Source organism: Anomaloglossus baeobatrachus, chromosome 4, assembly GCF_048569485.1.
Source record: "Anomaloglossus baeobatrachus isolate aAnoBae1 chromosome 4, aAnoBae1.hap1, whole genome shotgun sequence".
Classification (NCBI taxonomy): domain Eukaryota; kingdom Metazoa; phylum Chordata; class Amphibia; order Anura; family Aromobatidae; genus Anomaloglossus; species Anomaloglossus baeobatrachus.
Genome location: NC_134356.1, coordinates 557350572 through 557370516, shown reverse-complemented (window position 1 = coordinate 557370516; position 19945 = coordinate 557350572).

The following is a 19945-nucleotide window of genomic DNA, read 5'->3' as shown; positions in this document are numbered from 1 at the left end:
AGATCGCAGCGTGTAAAGCGGGCTTTAGTGTATGTAAAAGTTTTACTTTGCAGAAAGTAATAAAAGTGCCATAAAACATTCTCTCTCTCATTATTCTGTCATTTGACAAATATAAATATTTTTTTATCCCAATTGACCTAATCGGGAAAGGTTTATTCTGTAAAAATATATAAACCGTATTTTTCGCTTTATAAGACGCACCTGATTATAAGACGCGCCCCCAAATTTGGTGAAGGAAAAGAGATTTTTTTTATGTTAAATGGGGTCCATCTTATAATGCCAGTGTCCGTCTAACAAATCATATAGGGTATATGTCCCTCATAGCCCCCAATCCGAAAATTAGCCCCCCTTAATCTGGATATGGCCCCCTTATATTGAATATAGCCCCCTTGTGCTGGGACACGTCCCCCTGTGCTGCCCATGGCCCCTATAGATGGCACACCTCACCTGTGTTTGATATGGCCCCCATACTGCTGCCCATGGCTCCTATAGATGGCACACTTCCCCTGTGTTTGATATGGCCCCCATACTGCTGCCCATGGCCACTATAGATGGCACATTTCCCCTGTGTTAGATATGCCCCCCATACTGCTGCCCATAAAAAATAAAACACTCTTTCCTTACCTTCTCAGCACTGTATTCCCTGTGTCTCCCTCCGTGGGGTTGTGCTCCTCCTTAACTTCCTGGTTCTTGCTGCCGGTCATGTGATCAGCACGGCAGAGTGATATCATCTCTGCGTGCCTTATCACAGACAGCAGCAGCAGGAGACCGGGAGATCAGAGCTGGAGGTAAGTAAAGCTTTTTTTATTTTACTATGGGCAGCAGTATGGGGGCCATATCTAACACAGGGGGGATCATGTACGATCAAAGCGAGCACAGGCAGATATAATATGCCCTGCTGCCCCAGCCCATCAGTGTGATGCAGTTTCAGCACCACGCTGATGGACAGCAGCTGTGCATATTATATGAGCGGGAGCAGGAGATCTAACGCTGCCGCCCGCAGTTTTCACCTGCCCCCAGCACCCTGGACCCTGCAGTATATGTACACACCACCCCCCACACATTCGGTTTATAAGACGCACCCCCTACTTTCCCCCAAAATTTGGGGGAACAAAAGTGCGTCTTATAAAGCGAAAAATACGGTGTGTATATATATATATATATATATATATATATATATATATATACTGTATGTATATATATATATATATATATATATATATATATATATATCCCTGACAAAAGTTCTGTCGCTTATCCATGTTATGTAAATAAAAGCTTATAACCTGACTTTAAATTCATCCATTGGTTTTATAAAGTACTCTTTTGAAAGCTGAAACCCTCCCAAACGTGGTTCAGGTTATGAAAATAAAGTTGCTGCAAATCTGAAATATTGATCATTTAATGAACATAGAAAGGTCAGATTTTGGCAAGACAAAAGTATTGTCGCCTTGTCATATAATGCACCCAATTCTAGCTTACATCCTCAACTGTGCTCACTAAATGAATGGTTAATTAGTGGGTGTGTATAAAAAGAAACCCAGCACCCCAGACCTTCACTTGAACTGCAACTTGACCTCTGACAACATGCCAAAAATCCACCCTGCGACCAAAGCCTTATCAAGAGGCTGAAAACCAGATCCATTGCAGAGGTGGCTGGTGTGGCACCCTGGACAAGTCAGGACGTCACAGGTACTACAACAACACACCCCACACCCCGGTTAGGAACATCTAAGTCAGACACAAATCCTTGTTGCCTCCCTCCAGGGGCTGAAGTCCACACCAGGTGGGGCGGAGCCAGGTGGTTGACTCCTCCCACCGAGGAGTTCACAGTCCTGGAGGCGGGAAAAGGAAGGAGTTGAGTTGAGTTTGGAGTGGAGTGTAGAACGAGAGTGAGGGAAGTAGTAGTGGAGGAACTGACTGGCCGTGTCCAGGTACGTGGCCCGGGCACAGAAACAGCAAGGTTGGCAGACGGTGGTGACCGTCTGCAGGAGAGGCCGATTGACACACAACCGTAAGGACTGGGGACGGGCGGTGGCCCGTCGGTAACGGATCGGGGAGCGAAGAGAAGCCAGCACCATCCGGCAGGGCCTACGGACCCCGACCAGGCTAGGAGTCGCCGTAAACCGGTCAAATCCGTCAGCGACGGGAACCTCCGGGGTTTCCCAGCAATAAAGACCCGACTGAAGGCAACCGTCCAAACTGTGAGGGAGATAAAGCTACCGCCAGAGCTAGAGCTCCCAGGGCCAGAGCCTGCGGGCAAAAAGGGGCTCCCTTAGCCAACATACCGCCGGGGAGCGGGTTATCGGTGGGAAGCCATCGGGGCCGAGAACATAACACCGGTGCAGGGAGAGACAGTTACCGCCAGCCTACCGGGAGTGACCGTCGCAGCCGTCTGTGGGACTCGTCCATCCAGCCGTTTGTTTTACCAGAGACTCCGTGTGCGTTACTGGCTGAGTAAGTACCACCGTGCCATCTGGCACTGCGCTGCCCCGCGACCCAGCACCTGGCCAAGCACTGCAATCCACCAAACAGACAACAACTCCGGGCCCCGGGACTGCCAAAATCCCCCTACCCACGGAGGGGAGAGAAACATCCCAGCTGCTCCCTGTCATCGCTTCCGGGACCCCCATACAGAGCAGCGGTGGTGCCCCAACCTCACCACACACCGTGGGTGGTGTCACAAACCAACATCCCAAGCACCAACAAAACTCCCCTTTCACTCACGGGCGAGGAGCACAGCTCGAGTCCCCGGATCCGGCCCACCGCTCGAGCCACCGAGCAGCAGCAGCAGCAGTGCCGGACCCGAGCGTGGTGAGCGCAGCGCCCCGCCGTCCGCGACAACTTGGCGTCACGAACAGGATCCTACCATTCTACCGCCTGGTGGAAGTGCGCCTTGTGTCCCGCCGGAGGTGTCCGGCCGAAAATTTTCGAGAGCCGCCATATTGGGCGCGAGAAGTCCCCGCTCGAGCGTCTTCCCGAGCAGTAGAGGCGCGAAAGTCGAAGCTCCCCCCAGAAGAGGAGGTGCCAGAGAGACACCAAGGGGGGACGGATGGCGTCTGGCCGCATGTAGATCGCGGCTATTAAAGCAGGGACGCCAGGACCCTGCAGCCATCATTTGGTTCCTGGATTAGGCCGTCGCAGCGATGCACCGTCCGACGAGCAACACCGTAACTCCCGCGCCCAGCACCGCGGTGTGGGTGGAGGTCCGGACCGCTCAGCTGCATAGCCAACTGCAGATCCGAGTGCAGCTCCTCTTGGAGGAGTGGGAGGTCAACATGGCGGACGTGGTGGCGGCCATCCCGAGACGCGAGGTGGAGGAAGAATTGGAAGAGCGGGTAAGCGACCCACGCCCCTGTAGCCCTATAGGGTCAGCCATCGTGGCTGAGGAGCCCGGTCTGCGCCCGCTCGCCTTGCTGCCTCCCCCGCTGCCCGTGTTGGCTGCTGCTGCCCTGCCACTAGGCCCGCTACCACCGCAACCGATAGCGGTACCCTGCCAATCCGCCCAGGCGGACCGACCTGCAGCCGAGGCCCGTGACCGTCCGGCACCGCTCCCCTGGAAGATACTGAAAGCCGAGCCCATTAGCGGAGATGCCTCGGAGGCACACCCAGTGACCGTGCATAGGCCCGAACCGATTCCCTCAGCTTGCCCCATGCAGAAGGAGACGGAGGTCAAGCAGGAGAGGCGCCCTGTACCCATCCCCCATGCCTCGGCTGAGGCTGCGCCAGGTTGTTGCTGTGCAGCAGCATCCTAGGCCATGACACCGCGGGACTTCCCACCCCGAACGCCAGTCCTGGGCAGCATAAAGGAGGTCTCGCGGGGCCCGACCCGTGCGCAGGGGCCCGCAATAGCCCCTTACTGGGACAGGGAGCTGACACCGCTGGGCCAAGAGATCGCGGAGAGAGAGAAGAGGAAGGCGGAGATGGTAGCCCGCGCAATAAGGGAGAAGGAGAACCTCCGCAGAGCCACTTTCCGTGTGCGGGGCCCGAGGTACGAGGGGCAAGTGAGGAGTTTTGACGTCCGTAGGGGATACGGCTTCATTTTCGAACCGGGCCTGGAGGCCGAAGTTTTTATAGCCCGGAGGGACGTAAATGACCACCTGCCGGAGGATCACCCAAGCTGCAGGGGCTGGTTCGTCCTGGACGCTAGGCTGAGAGGAGGCCAGGAGCCTCAAGCACCAACCCAGCCCCCTCCACCGCCAGGTGGAGTGGATCTAGAGTGATGGCAGCGGTCCCCGCCGCAAGTGTCCCCGTTGGGACCACCAGCACCGTTGTTATGTTCTTGTATGTTGATGAATGTAACCGAATGATAAGAAGAAATAATCAACCGAACTGTAACCAGATTAGCACCGAGATTAAACTGGCCGTTGCCGGCAACTAGTTACCGTTGGGACCCCTTGCACTGTGCGTAAGGAACTACTTGCGGACAAGCCCGAGAACTTGCAGGGCAACCACAAACTTGTAGCGTGTAAATAAAAATGTTGGCTTGTTACCGTGACCGCTTCCGGAGAGGCTGATTTGGGAGGATGGGCCTGGAGGAAATGGATGGCCCAGGCCCGCCACTACCGTAACCGGTGGCAATCCTCCGGGGGTCAGGGGTCCCCCATGGACGTGGGTCCCCTGAAAGAGACCGTACCCGCTCGGGCAATTTGGTTCTAGACTAGGGCAAGGGGTACTGCCCACTTCTTAGAGGCAGCATCAAGGCCAGGTTGTTTGGGCGGAGGGAGAGCGGAAGCCGTACCGTAAACAAAATGTTAGTGACGTTAAAGCACTGTGCCTCCCGTTATGGGAAGTTTATAAAATGTTTGTGATTTTACATGTTTTACCGTTTTCCTACCTTTTTTTCAGTTGTGAAAATAAAACCGGTGATGGACGAGCAGCCCGCGGACAGTCTGCGTTTAACCAAGGGGGAATGTGGCGCCCTGGACAAGCCAGGATGTCACAGGTACTACAACAACACACCCCACACCCCGGTTAGGAACATCTAAGTCAGACACAAATCCTTGTTGCCTCCCTCCAGGGGCTGATGTCCACACCAGGTGGGGCGGAGCCAGGCGGTTGGCTCCTCCCACCAAGGAGTTCACAGTCCTGGAGGCAGGAAAAGGAAGGAGTTGAGTTGAGTTTGGAGTGGAGTGTAGAGCGAGAGTGAGGGAAGTAGTAGTGGAGGAACTGACTGGCCGTGTCCGTGTACCTGGCCCGGGCACAGAAACAGCAAGGTTGGCAGACGGTGGTGACCGTCTGCAGGAGAGGCCAGTTGACGCACAACCGTAAGGACCGGGGATGGGCGGTGGCCCGCCGGTACCGGATCGGGGAGTGAAGAGAAGCCAGCACCATCCGGCAGGGCCTACGGACCCCGACCAGGCTAGGAGTTGCTGTAAACCCGGTCAAATCCGTCAGCGACAGGAACCTCCGGGGTTTCCCAGCAATAAAGACCCGACTGAAGGCAACCGTCCAAACCGTGAGGGAGAGAAATCTACCGCCAGAGCTAGAGCTCCCAGGGCCAGAGCCTGCGGGCAAAAAGGGGCTCCCTTAGCCAACATACTGCGAAGGAGCGGGTTACCGGTGGGAAGCCATCGGGGCCGAGAACATAATACTGGTGCAGGGAGAGACAGTTACCGCCAGCCTACCGGGAGTGACCGTCGCAGCCGTCTGTGGGACTCGTCCATCCAGCCGTTTGTTTTACCAGAGACTCCGTGTGCGTTACTGGCTGAGTAAGTACCACTGTGCCGTCTGCACTGCGCTGCCCCGCGACCCTGCACCTGGCCAAGCCCCGCAATCCACCAAACAGACAACAACTCCGGGCCCCGGGACTGCCACGGAGGGGAGAGAAACATCCCAGCTGCTCCCTGTCATCGCTCCCGGGACCCCCGTACAGAGCAGCGGTGGTGCCCCAACCTCACCAAACACCGTGGGTGGCTTCGCAAACCGACATCCCAAGCACCAACAAAACTCCCCTTTCACTCACGGGCGAGGAGCATCGCTCGAGTCCCCGGATCCGGCCCACCGCTCGAGCCACCGAGCAGCAGCAGCAGCGCCGGACCCGAGCGTGGTGAGCGCAGCGCCCCGCCGCCCGCGACACTGGCACCTTAAATGTGTCTCAGCATCAAGTACAAAGAATTAAAAAAAGATTTGAAAAGACTGGAGATGTTTTTGACAAGCCCAGGTCCGGCAGACCCCGCAAGACAACTACTCAGGAAGAATGTTTGTTGGTAAATATCCAAAGCCAGCCCCTCTTCCACTGCATCAGAGCTCCTAATGGCCTGGTCACCTCAAGTCCCTGTGTCAACTAGAACAGTTTGTAGGATTCTGTCTCAAAATGGCCTCCATGGTCGAATCAGTGCCCAGAAGCCAGCACTAAACAAAAGGCAATTAAAAAACCATGTGGCATTTGCCAAGTCCCACAGCCTGCTAAATATATGGATACTGGAAAAGTGGCAGAAGGTGGATTTCTCTGATGAATGTTCAGCTGAATTACACCACAGCCACCGCATATACTGCAGGAAACCTACTGGAGCCCGTATGGATCCAGAAAACAGTTAAGTTTGATGGTGGAAAGATCATGGTCTGGGCTTACATTCAGTATGGGGGTGTGTGAAATATTTGCAAGGGGGAAGGCAATATCAATAGCCTAAAATATCAAGAAGTATTAGCTACCTCTTACATTCCCAATCATAAAAGGGGTCAAATTCTGCAGCAGGATGGTGCTCCATCTCATACATCCATCTCTACAACAAAGTACCTCCTGGCAAAGAAGATCAAGGTGTTCAAGGACTGGCCAGCCCAGTCACCAGACATGAACATCATTGAGCATGTTTGGGGTAGGATGAAAGAGGAAGCTTGGAAGACAACACCAAAGATCTAGATGAACTCTGGGAGGCATGTAAGACTGCATTCTTTGCTATTCCTGATGACTTCATCAATAAATTGTAGGAATCATTGTTGAACCACATGGATGCAGTCCTTCAAGCTCATGGAAGTCACACAAAATATTAAATATGGCTCTAATAGCACCACAAATGCATTCACCAATGTTATGCAACATATCTTTGTATTAGAAGTTAATTTTATTTGTTTGAATTTCACATTACTTTCTGTGCACGACAAAGCTTTTGTCTTGCCAAAATCTGACCTTTCTGTGTTCATTAAATGATCAATATTTCAGCTTTCCAGCAACTTCATTTTCATAACCTAAACAAAATTTGGGAGGGTTTCAGCTTTCAAAAGTGTAATTTATAAAACCAATGGATGAATTTAAAGTCAGGTTATAAGCTTTTATTTACATTACCTGGATAAGCGACAGAACTTCTGTCAGGGATATATATGTATATATATATATATATATATACACACATACAGAATGTATTAATGTATATATATATACCGTATTTTTCGCTTTATAAGACGCACTTTTGTTATATATGTGTGTGTATATATATATATGTATGTATATATATATATATATATATATATATATATATATATACAGTGCCTACAAGTAGTATTCAACCCTCTGTAGATTAAGCAGGTTTGATAAGATGCAAATAAGTTAGAGCCTGCAAACTTCAAACAAGAGCAGGATTTATTAACAGATGCATAAATCTTACAAACCAACAAGTTATGTTGCTTAGTTAAATTTTAATAAATTTTCAACATAAAACAGTGGGTCAATTATTATTCAACCCCTAGCTTTAATATTTTGTCGAATAACCATTGTTTGCAATTACAGCTAATAATCGTCTTTTATAAGACCTGATCAGGCCGGCACAGGTCACTGGAGTTACCACTCCTCCATGCAGATCTTCTCCAAGTTATCTAGGTTCTTTGGGTGTCCCATGTGGACTTTAATCTTGAGCTCCTTCCACAAGTTTTCAATTGGGTTAAGGTCAGGAGACTGACTAAGCCACTGCAACACCTTAATTTTTTCCCTCTTGAACCAGGCCTTGGTTTTCTTGGCTGTGTGCTTTGGGTCGTTGTCTTGTTGGAAGATGAAATGACGACCCATCTTAAGATCCTTCATGGAGGAGCGGAGGTTCTTGGCTAAAATCTCCAGGTAGGCCGTGCTATCCATCTTCCCATGGATGCGGACCAGATGGCCAGGCCCCTTGGCTGAGAAACAGCCCCACAGCATGATGCTGCCACCACCATGCTTGACTGTAGGGATGGTATTCTTGGGGTCGTATGCAGTACCATCCAGTCTCCAAACGTCACGTGTGTGGTTGGCACCAAAGATCTCGATCTTGGTCTCATCAGACCAGAGAACCTTGAACCAGTCTGTCTCAGAGTACTCCAAGTGATCATGAGCAAACTGTAGATGAGCCTTGACATGACGCTTTGAAAGTAAAGGTACCTTACGGGCTCGTCTGGAACGGAGACCATTGCGGTGGAGTACGTTACTTATGGTATTGACTGAAACCAATGTTCCCACTGCCATGAGATCTTCCCGGAGCTCCTTCCTTGTTGTCCTTGGGTTAGCCTTGACTCTTCGGACAAGACTGGCCTCGGCACGGGTGGAAACTTTCAAAGGCTGTCCAGGCCGTGGAAGGCTAACAGTAGTTCCATAAGCCTTCCACTTCCGGATGATGCTCCCAACAGTGGAGACAGGTAGGCCCAACTCCTTGGAAAGGGTTTTGTACCCCTTGCCAGCCTTGTGACCCTCCACGATCTTGTCTCTGATGGCCTTGGAATGCTCCTTTGTCTTTCCCATGTTGACCAAGTATGAGTGCTGTTCACAAGTTTGGGGAGGGTCTTAATTAGTCAGAAAAGGCTGGAAAAAGAGATAATTAATCCAAACATGTGAAGCTCATTGTTCTTTGTGCCTGAAATACTTCTTAATACTTTAGGGGAACCAAACAGAATTCTTGTGGTTTGAGGGGTTGAATAATAAATGACCCTCTGAATAAACTTTTCACAATTTAAAAAAAAATAAAAAAAGAAATAACATTCTTTTTTGCTGCAGTGCATTTCACACTTCCAGGCTGATCTACAGTCCAAATGTCACAATGCCAAGTTAATTCCGAATGTGTAAACCTGCTAAATCTGCAGGGGGTTGAATACTACTTGTAGGCACTGTATACAGTGCTTGCGAAAGTATTCGGCTCTCTTGAATCTTTCAACCTTTTTTCACATTTTAGGCTTCAAACATAAAGATAAAATTTTAATATTATGGTGAAGAATCAACAACAAGTGGGACACAGTTATGAAGTTAAACAAAATTTATTGCTTATTTTAAACTTTTTTAAAAAATAAATAACTGAAAAGGGGAGCGTGCAATATTATTTGGCCCCTTTAAGTTAATATTTTGTAGCGCCACCTTTTGCTGTGATTACAGCTGCAAGTCGCTTTTGGTATATCTCTATCAGTATTGCACATCGAGAGACTGACATTCTTGCCCATTCTTCCTTTGCAAATATCTTGAGCTGAGTGAGGTTGGAAGGAGAGCGTTTGTGAACAGTAGTTTTCAGGTCTTTCCACAAAGTCTTGATTGGATTCAGGTCTGGACTTTGTCTTGGACCATTCTAACACCTGGATACGTTTTGTTTGTGAACCATTTTATTGGAAGACAAATCTCCGTCCCGGTCTCAGGTCTTTTGTAAACTCCAACAGGTTTTCTTCAAGAATGGTCCTGTGTTTGGCTCCATCCATCTTCCTATCAACTTTAACCATATTCCTTGTCCCTGCTGAAGAAAAGCAGGCCCAAACCATGATGCTGCCACCACCATGTTTGACAGTGGGGATGGGGTGTTTAGGGTGATGAGCTGTGTTGCTTTTATGTCAAACATATCGTTTGGCATTGTGCCCAAATAGTTCAATTTTGGTTTCATCTGACCAGAGCACCTTCTTCCACATGTTTGGTGTGTCTCCCAGGTGGCTTGTGTCAAACTTTAAACGACACGTTTTATGGATATCTTTGAGAAATAGATTTCTCCTTGCCACTTTTCCATAAAGGCCTATTTGGGCAGTGTACGACGGATTGTTGTCCTATGGACAGACTCTCCCACCTCAGCTGTAGATCTCTGCAGTTCACCCAGAGTGATCATGAGCCTCTTGGCTGCATCTCTGATCAGTCTTCTCCTTGTTTGAGATGAAAGTTTGGATGCCTGGTCGGGTCTTGGTAGATTTGCAGTGGTATGATACTCCTTCCATGTCAATATGATCTCTTGCACAGTGCTCCTTGGGATGGTAAAGTTTTGGAAATCTTTTTATAACAAAATCCGGCTTTTAACTTCTCCACAACAGTATCACAGACATGCCTGTTGTGTTCCTTGATCTTCATGATGCTGTCTGTGCTTTAAACAGAACACTGAGACTATTACAGAGCAGATGCATTTATACAGAGACTTGATTATACACAGGTGGATTATATTTATCATCATCAGTCATTTAGGACAGCATTGGATCATTCAGAGATCCTCAATGAACTTCTGGAGTGATTTTGCTGCACTGAAAGTAAAGGGGACGAATAATATTGCACGCCCCAATTTTCAGTTATCTTTTTTTTAAAGTTTAAAATAAGCAGTAAATTTCGTTCAACTTCACAATTGTGTCCCACTTGTTGTTGATTCTTCACCATAACATTAAAATTTTTTTCTTTACGTTTGAAGCCTGAAATGTGGGAAAAGGTTGAAAAATTCAAAGGAGCCGAATACTTTCGCAAGGCACTGTATATACTGCTCAAAAAAATAAAGGGAACACTTAAATACAATTGTGTTGTTTAATTGTTCCTTTTATTTTTTTGAGCAATGTATATATATATATATATATATATATATATATGTGACACCCCTAGACTATATAGGTCGTCACAGGGTACTGCACTCTCCTTCTCTTTAGTGCAGTATTTAAATCCCTCATGGTTCTGGGTCATCTTGCAGTGTTGCCTCCAACAGCAAATCAAATCCTAGATACACCCTGCACCACACCCACCAGGCACACCAGCGGGCGGCTTAAGCGGAATAGGGTCACCCACCTAGGGGTCAGGAAGGGGAGGTGAGGAGTGTAGAGTAGTGAAGTGGTAGAGGTGAAGTGAGGTAGCCCTCGAGCTGAGAGGAGCTCAGATGAGGCTAGGAGTAGTGGGTCCCAGGAGAAGCTGACTAGGTTGCAGACGGTGGTCTGGACCTAGAGGAGTCGGACCCCTGATCACAGGGGATTGAGGCTAGGTGCCTGGACCTGTCAAGGAAGACTGTCAGCAGCCTGGTCCTATCACCAGTCTGGGACCGAAGGCACGGCGGGGTACACGGGACCAAGGTCGGGGAGAAGCTTCAGGCAACCCAGCAATTAACCTGCGGAGAACGGAGCTTTTATGGACTGTTCCCACTAGCTCCAGAATCAGGGCACTAGCGCAATGAGGGGGATAGGGCCTTCCATACAAGCCGCCCACTAAAATCCCAAGCGTGAGCCCTGAGAGCAGGCTCCCCCACTTAGCCACAGTGGGGAGCTGGGCCCGGCAAGTTCCAGACTACTGGGCCACTACGGTGAATTTAAACTTTGTGCCAGGAGACAGTTCATGGATCACCAGGCAGCACTGCAGGGGACAGGACCCAGATGAGCTCCCCTTTGAGAGGCAGCGGCACCCAGAGACTTGGTTTACCAGGTTGTCAGCATCTGCTTATTGGCTGAGTGAGTACCTGAGGGATCTCCCCTTCACGGCACCCAGTAGCATCATCCAGAGTCCTGGGGCCTACCCCTACCCGTGGAGGGCAATGACACCTTGCTGCCCCACTCCATCACCCCAGGTACTTCCAACGGCAGCGGCGGTACTCCCAGTTACCGCACACCATGGGTGGGATCACGAACTATAACTCCCCTGTAAATATCCCCCTTTTTACTTTAGAGTGTGGCCCCCAAGCACCCGAGTCCGGAGACCCTTGAGCCACGAACGGACACTACCCCCGGATCTGAGCGGTTCGATCCGCTGCTGGGGTGGCACATATATATATATATATATATGTCGCCCAGGGATATGGGGTACTCATTCCCGGGCGGTGTATTGTTGGGGAATGTTACTTGGTGGCCGGTGCCCGGTTCCGTGTTCTGGGGACGCTTTTTTTAAAGGAGGTATATTTACAGGGGAGATTGAATGGATGTTTTTAACATAACGCTACTTGCGGTTTGCGGCTTTGTGAATGGAGCCGCTGCTGCACAGTTCTCATTACTGGGGCTGGTGTTGGTGGCAGCCTGGATGTTAGGCCCTCCGCAAGCAGGGCCAGGCCCCAGAGGAGAGGTGATGTAGATGGGTGCAGAAAGAAGGTAGGTCAACACAAGAGTTGCAGTGTAACTGGTTCCTTTACTCATAGTCAGATGGAAACTGGTCACCCAAGAAAGGCTGGTCTTGACCGCTGGTCCCCTTAGTTCCAGTGCCGGTTTAATGACCTGGTGGCTTCTTTCCCCTGCACCTGTCCTTGGTTGGTGGGTCCCCGTGGCTTGGAGCATCTGGGGGTTCCCTCCTCGTAGTCTCTCAATGATAGTCTGTATAACCGTAACATGAACCCTGAGGGGTCGGAGTATCTGGTCCTGGTCCCCGGTTCTCCCGTTGCTACTGATTCCCAAACTGCAAGGTCAGTGAGGCCCTTGATGGTCCCCTCACTGTGCAGTTATCAGGTTAGCCTGACCTAGGATTCTGTACCACGTCGGAGCTATAGTTCCGGGAGCTCTCCACCATACTCCACCGGCAACCAACCACCTGGGCCCTCAGGTGACCGTCACACTCCTGTCAGTGCTTCACTCGCTCTCTGTCCGTCCGTCACTGAAGACTCTCTCTCACTGTCTGACTGTCCACTGTCTTGTCTGCCCCTTCCACTTGATCGTCTAGTGGACTGGATTGGCCCCACTTCTAAGTGGCCATCCATTAGGTCCAACCCTAGTCTGCACCAGTCTATGGGGAATTTGGGGATAAAACAGGAATTAACTGGAATGTTTTTGTTGTTACCGGCACTGGTCTTCTGGGTCCCTGGGGGTAGGCCCTTCATCCTGGTGGCTTCAGGGGCGCTACATATACACATTTTTTATACACCTGTAAGTTTATATAATCACAGACACACAATATACATGTATTCCTTACTTTTTATTTACATTCCCTTGTCTATGGTGTGCTATACTATTGTACTTGAAGTTGCAGCAATATTATAGCTACTTTTCCTTTTTGCCTATCTAAAAATTACAAACACACACTTCCTCATTGACACCATTAACCCCAATGCAGGGTACATTGACCATTGCTTAACAAAGTGTTAATGACAAAAATTATTTCATAGACGTCTCTCTACAGTTGCCAAGTGTTGTAAGATGTCGACTCTTTGCTTAAGTAATACAGAAATATATTCCCTCTGAATCAGGATCCTGGCATTAAAGAACACGCAAGCTGACCTTTACTAAAATATGTCATTGCCTAATGCTTTTTAATCCATTTGCTGGAATTTATTTGCCCGCATTCAGACGCAGGAAGTGTAGACAGAATATATATCTTCACCAAACAAGCACATTTCTTAAAACTTTCCACAATTATCTCTCTGTCTATCCAGTGATTAAATGTCACTTTTATAACCGGTTTAAGGCAAATGTCTTGGAGATGATGTTTCACTTAGAGTAAATTCAGAAGTAATTATACGTTAAGTATGAGTCGATTAGTCAGGTTGCATGTTCAGCTATAAGGGGCAGGAATGCAGAAAGCCAAGGCTTCTCTTCTGGTGTCTCCTGTAAAATAGCAAAACTGTTCTGTCAGCTCTGTCCGTACCGCTTGGTTTTCTTAATTGTTTAGAGGAAAACTTGTCAAACGCGTTAACTGCGTTTTTATTGGAGAGGTTGTCGCTTGACAACCCACCCAAATGTCATGGCCGGAGTCGCATGGGGTTACTAATTGATGTCGTTCTAGAACAAGATTCTCCCTTAACCCTTTAACCACTTTGTCACTTTTTTTTTTTGTTCAATAAACTTATTGAGGACAAAGAAATCGAGGATTATTTTACTACTGGAGGTCACAGTAAAGAAACTGATGTAAAATCTACAGGTGTAAATAGGCTTTATATTCTTGCCCCCCCATCTCATTGTAGATTGTCAACTCTCACGAGCAGCGTTGTCTTTTTTTCCCCTCTAAATATTGTATTTTCTATAACTGTTACTTGTATATGATCCTCCTGATTCGTAGAGCGCTGCGGAATATGTAGGCGCTATAGAAATAAAGATTATTATTTTTTATTATTATTATATTATTATTATGTACGTTATAATGGAAATATACCACTTTATCGGTAAAATGGATTAGGGTAAGTTTACTCAGAATTGCTGGGTAGTTTACCTGCGGTGTTTTATTGGTGAACACTGAAATTCTCATTCACATGCTGCAGAAATTTTACAGATTTCAACATTTGCAGCATGTCATTTGTTGTGGATTTCGATTGCTCATTTCACCCGAAAATCTTCATGTAACAAAATGTACAGTGGAAACGCCCCTCAACTGAGGTCAGGTGTGGAGGAAAAAAAATCTGTACTGGATTTGACAATGAAACTATATTAAATCCACAAGAAAAGTGAAAGAAAGTATATACATGTGAGTAGAATAACTAAAATTGCCATAGTCTATTCGTCTTTTGTGTTAAAATAAAGTGCTTGCCTTTAATGGTATTTATTTTTAAGTGCAGGTTTTATCATACGAAAAAAATATAATAATTTGTATAAGTCTTAGAGATAATGGAACACAAATTATTCAACATAAACAAAATGTAAAATTTCAGCCAGTTCAAGCTTTTGAAAAACTAAACAAAACCCTCAAAAACATATACTGTGTCTTACCTAGCAATGTCATGCCTGTTTTGTTAATGTGCTAATGATTTAAACTAGAATTGCTAACTTTTGAGAAGGGACATCATCAACCCCCCTATATATAGACACAGACCCCAGACCACAACCTTCATTATCAGACCCCTGATCACATCTTTAATTATTCAGGTCCAATACCACACCCTTCATTATACAGACCCCTGAACACACCCTTCATTATACAGACCCCTGACCACACCCTTCATTATACAGACCCCTGACCACACCCTTCATTATACAGAACCCCTGACCACACCCTTCATTATACAGACCCCTGACCACACCCTTCATTATACAGACCCCTGACCACACCCTTCATTATACAGACCCATGACCACACCCTTCATTATACAAACCCCTGACCACACCCTTCATTATATAGACCCTTGACCACACACTTCATTATACAGACCCATGACCACACCCTTCATTATACAGAACCCGTGACCACACCCTTCATTATACAAACCCCTGGCCATACTCTTCATTATATAGACCCTTGACCACACCCTTCATTATACAAACCCCTGGCCATACTCTTCATTATATAGACCCTTGACCACACCCTTCATTATACAGAGCCATGACCACACCCTTCATTATACAGACCCCCTGACCACACCCTTCATTATACAGACCCCCTGACCACACCCTTCATTATACAGACCCATGACCACACCCTTCATTATAAAGACCGCCTGACCACACCCTTCATTATACGGACCCCCTGACCACACTCTTCATTATACAGAACCCTTACCACACCCTTCATTATAAAGAATCCTGTCCACACTCTTCATTATACAGACCCCTGACCACACCCTTCATTATACAGACCCCGGACCACACCCTTCATTATACAGACCCATGACCACACCCTTCATTATACAAACCCCTGACCACACCCTTCATTATACGGATCCCCTGACCACACCCTTCATTATACAGACCCCTGACCACACTCTTCATTATAAAGACCCCTGACCACACCCTTCATTATACAGACCCTGACCACACCCTTCATTATAAAGACCCCCGACCACACTCTTCTTTATAAAGACTTCTGACCACACCCTTCATTATACAGACCCTGACCACACCCTGATTATACAGACCCCTGACCACAAGACCCCTGACCACACCCTTCATTATACAGACCCCCTGACCACACCCATCATTATACAGGTCCATGACCACACCCTTCATTATACAGACCCCTGACCACACTCTTCATTATACAGACCCCCTGACCACACCCTTCATTATACAGACCCCCTGACCACACCCTTCATTATACAGACCTCGGACCACACTCATCATTATAAAGACCCCTGACCACACGCTTCATTATACAGACCCCCTGACCACACCCATCATTATACAGACCTCTGACCACACCCTTCATTATACAGACCCCTGACCACACCCATCATTATACAGATCCATGACCATATCCTTCATTATACAGACCCCTGACCACACCCTTCATTATACAGACCCCTGACCACACCCTTCATTATACAGACCCCTGACCACACCCTTCATTATACAGACCCCCTGACCACACCCTTCATTATACAGACCCCCTGACCACACCCTTCATTATACAGACCTCGGACCACACTCTTCATTATAAAGACCCCTGACCACACGCTTCATTATACAGACCCCCTGACCACACCCATCATTATACAGACCCCTGACCACACCCTTCATTATACAGACCCCTGACCACACCCATCATTATACAGATCCATGACCATACCCTTCATTATACAGACCCCTGACCACACCCTTCATTATACAGACCCCCTGACCACACCCTTCATTATACAGACCCCTGACCACACCCTTCATTATACAGACCCCCTGACCACACCCTTCATTATAAAGACCCCTGACCACACCCTTCATTATACAGACCCCTGACCACACCCTTCATTATACAGTCCCCTGACCAAACCTCTTTACACAAAACTCAGATAAGTCTCTGTAACCCTAGACAATATATAATCTTCCCATAACATGCAGTCTTTCAGAATGTATTTTATATTTCTAATTATGTGGTTACGTCAATTTGTATCTTATTTCTGGACAAGTATTTTAATGTCTTCCATGAATTTGAATTATAATATGAAGCCTTAAAGGGAACCAGTCACCAGGATTTTCGTATATAACCTAAAGCCAGTGCTATACTGGCACTATCAGGCTGATTCTATACCTACCATTAGTGGTCAGCTCGGATGTATAGGTTTTGAAATCCAAGAAAGTGAAGTTTGTAAAATGAGCAGCTTCTTGAGTGACAGTTGCAGTGGAGCAGATCATATATTCATAGTTATCCCCTCCACCTGATAGAATTAGCATAAGTATTCACAAACTATTCACTTTGTCTAGCAGGACCTGTGGTAAGGTCATACCCATGTGACCAGAAGGGGCGGGGCCTCAGTCACCAAAGCTGGATACCAGGTCACATGGGTATGACCTCACACAGGTCCTTCCAAAGACAAAGTGTATAATGCTTATGCTAATTCTAACAGAGGGAGGGGATAACTATGACTATATCATCTGCTCCAGTGCAACTGTCACTCAAGAAACTGCTCATTTTACAAACTTTACTTTCTTGGATTCCAAAACCTAAACATCCGAGCTGACCACTACAGGTATGTATAGAATCAGCCTGATAGTGCCAGTATAGCACTGGCTTTAGGTTATATAGGAAAACCTGGTGATTGGTTCCCTTTAATTAAATTACACTGCCCTTTCAGTCCTAAGTCTTGGAGATTTGTTCATTTTGTGGGAGCGTACTGGACATCCTTATGTTCGATTTTGGACTGCCGATCCCTGGAATGTGTCAGTCAGCGGCTTTCTCATGGAGAACACAGGAGCGTTCAGCCAAGCTAGCGCTCTTGTATGTGATGTTGGTGAATGATTGGCAGTAGGATTGTTAGGCCGATAGCCATCTAATGTGTATGGTCAGCCTTAAGGGGGCTTTACACGCAGCGATATCACTAGCGATGTCGCTCGTGAAAGCACCTGCCCCTGTCGTTTGTGTGTCACGGGCAAAACGCTGCTCATGGCGTACAAAATCGCTAGTACCCGTCACATGTTCTTACCTTCCTAGTGATGTCGCTGTGGCCGGCGAACAACCTATTTCCTAAGGGGGCTGGTCGTGCGGAGTCACAGCGGCGTCACACGGCAGGCGTCCAATAGAAGCGGAGCGGTGGAGAGCAGCCACAGAAAGTCACGCCCACCTCGTTGCCGGAGAACGCAGGTACGGTGCTGTTCATCGTTCCTGGGGTGTCACACATAGTGATGTGTGCTGACTCAGGAACGACGAACAACCTGGGTCCAAAATCAGCAACGATATTTTGGAAATGGACGACGTGTCAACAATCAACGAGTTGGTGAGTATTTTACATCGTTAGCAGTCGCTCGTACGTGTCACACGTAACGACATCACTAATGAGGCCGGATGTGCGTCACGAATTCCGTGACCCCAACTACATCTTGTTAGCGATGTCGTTGGGTGTAACGGGGCTTTTAGGCTATGAGATTTTAGAGTTTTCGTTACTGCGTATTTTCATTGCGCCAAAAACACAGCATCTTACAGTTTAGCAAAGTGGATGGGATTTATAGAAATCTCCTGCCCACTGTGCTTCTTTTTAACTCAGCGTAAAATGACCTGCCATGATCTACAACATGTCCATTTCATTTGTGGGTACACTGAACTTTATCTGCAGATTTTCTACATAGACTTGCATTAGAGGCAGAAAATACGCAGGTAAGAGATGCACATGTGTTTTTGGCGTTTTAGAGGGTAAACTCCACCACTATGTAGGTAATTAGCCTGGAGGTGGAAACAAATAATAGGTCATACTCCGTACCATAACAGTGGAGGACTACTTTCATAAGAGGCTCCTTTTCTTCTGATTGCTGATATATTTTTGCTTGCTCTGGGATTTACCTAAGTTTCCATACATACCTTTGATCTTGTTATTTTATATGTAAAATCCACATACAAACACCAAACATATGTATAAATGGTTAGTTTCTGCTGTATAACCAATTGGTGTAGTTCCAGTGACGGACACTAGATGGGGCTAGGGTACTATCAAAATGTCAATATCTCCATTTTATACTATTTCTGACTTCCTCCAAAAAAATCAGAATATTGTTTGTTTTTTCATGTCTTTATTTAGTTTACTTAGTAGAAAAACATAGGCTTTACATTTATTTGCTATATCACAAATTGTTGCTGTTATGATATACAAAAAAGTAATGTACAAAACTTGAGAATCTGTTACATCTATCATATGCTCTATAATGCAATTCAACATACATACAGTGCATGAAAACTAATTTTGTGCCCAGCAAAATTCTAGACCCTAAAAGTTCCTTTATATTAATCTATGCCATGTCTATATATATATATATATATATATATATATATATATATATATATATATATATATATATATATATATATATATATATATATATATATATATATATATATATATATATATACACATACACATACATATGTTTACTATACAGGACACTCCGCAGGCACTATGTTCTTTTAATTTGATGATATTTCTATTCTTCATTCCTTTCTTTTTCTTTAAACGTCCTGTTTTTCGCATCTGTGTAGAGTATAAATGTGCAACTGTATATATTTTTAATGTTATTTTTCTTCTCCAATTAGAAACATCATAGACATGATCAACAAGACAAATATCAGTGTAAAATATAACACAATAGAACATTATCTACACCACATAGGTAGAAAAGAATATTTTGAAGGTCATATGGCCATCAGAATTTATGTAACTAATATATTATTAGTTTGTAAATTAATTATGATTAATAATTAAAAAAAAATGTTTACAAATTATTAATATCTCATTTTTTTATTGTCCCATATAATAATTTCCTTTCTTAAAATTTGGATCAATCGTTAGCAATAGTATCTGTATGTAATTCACTATTAAAATTTACATGACAATCATGTGTTCAATATGCAAATGTGACACGACCTTTGCTTTCCAGATGTTACATTTTGTAAAAATAAATAAATAAAAGAATAAATAATCAGAGCTATATATTTTCCCCCTCCTTAAAAGTACCAAAT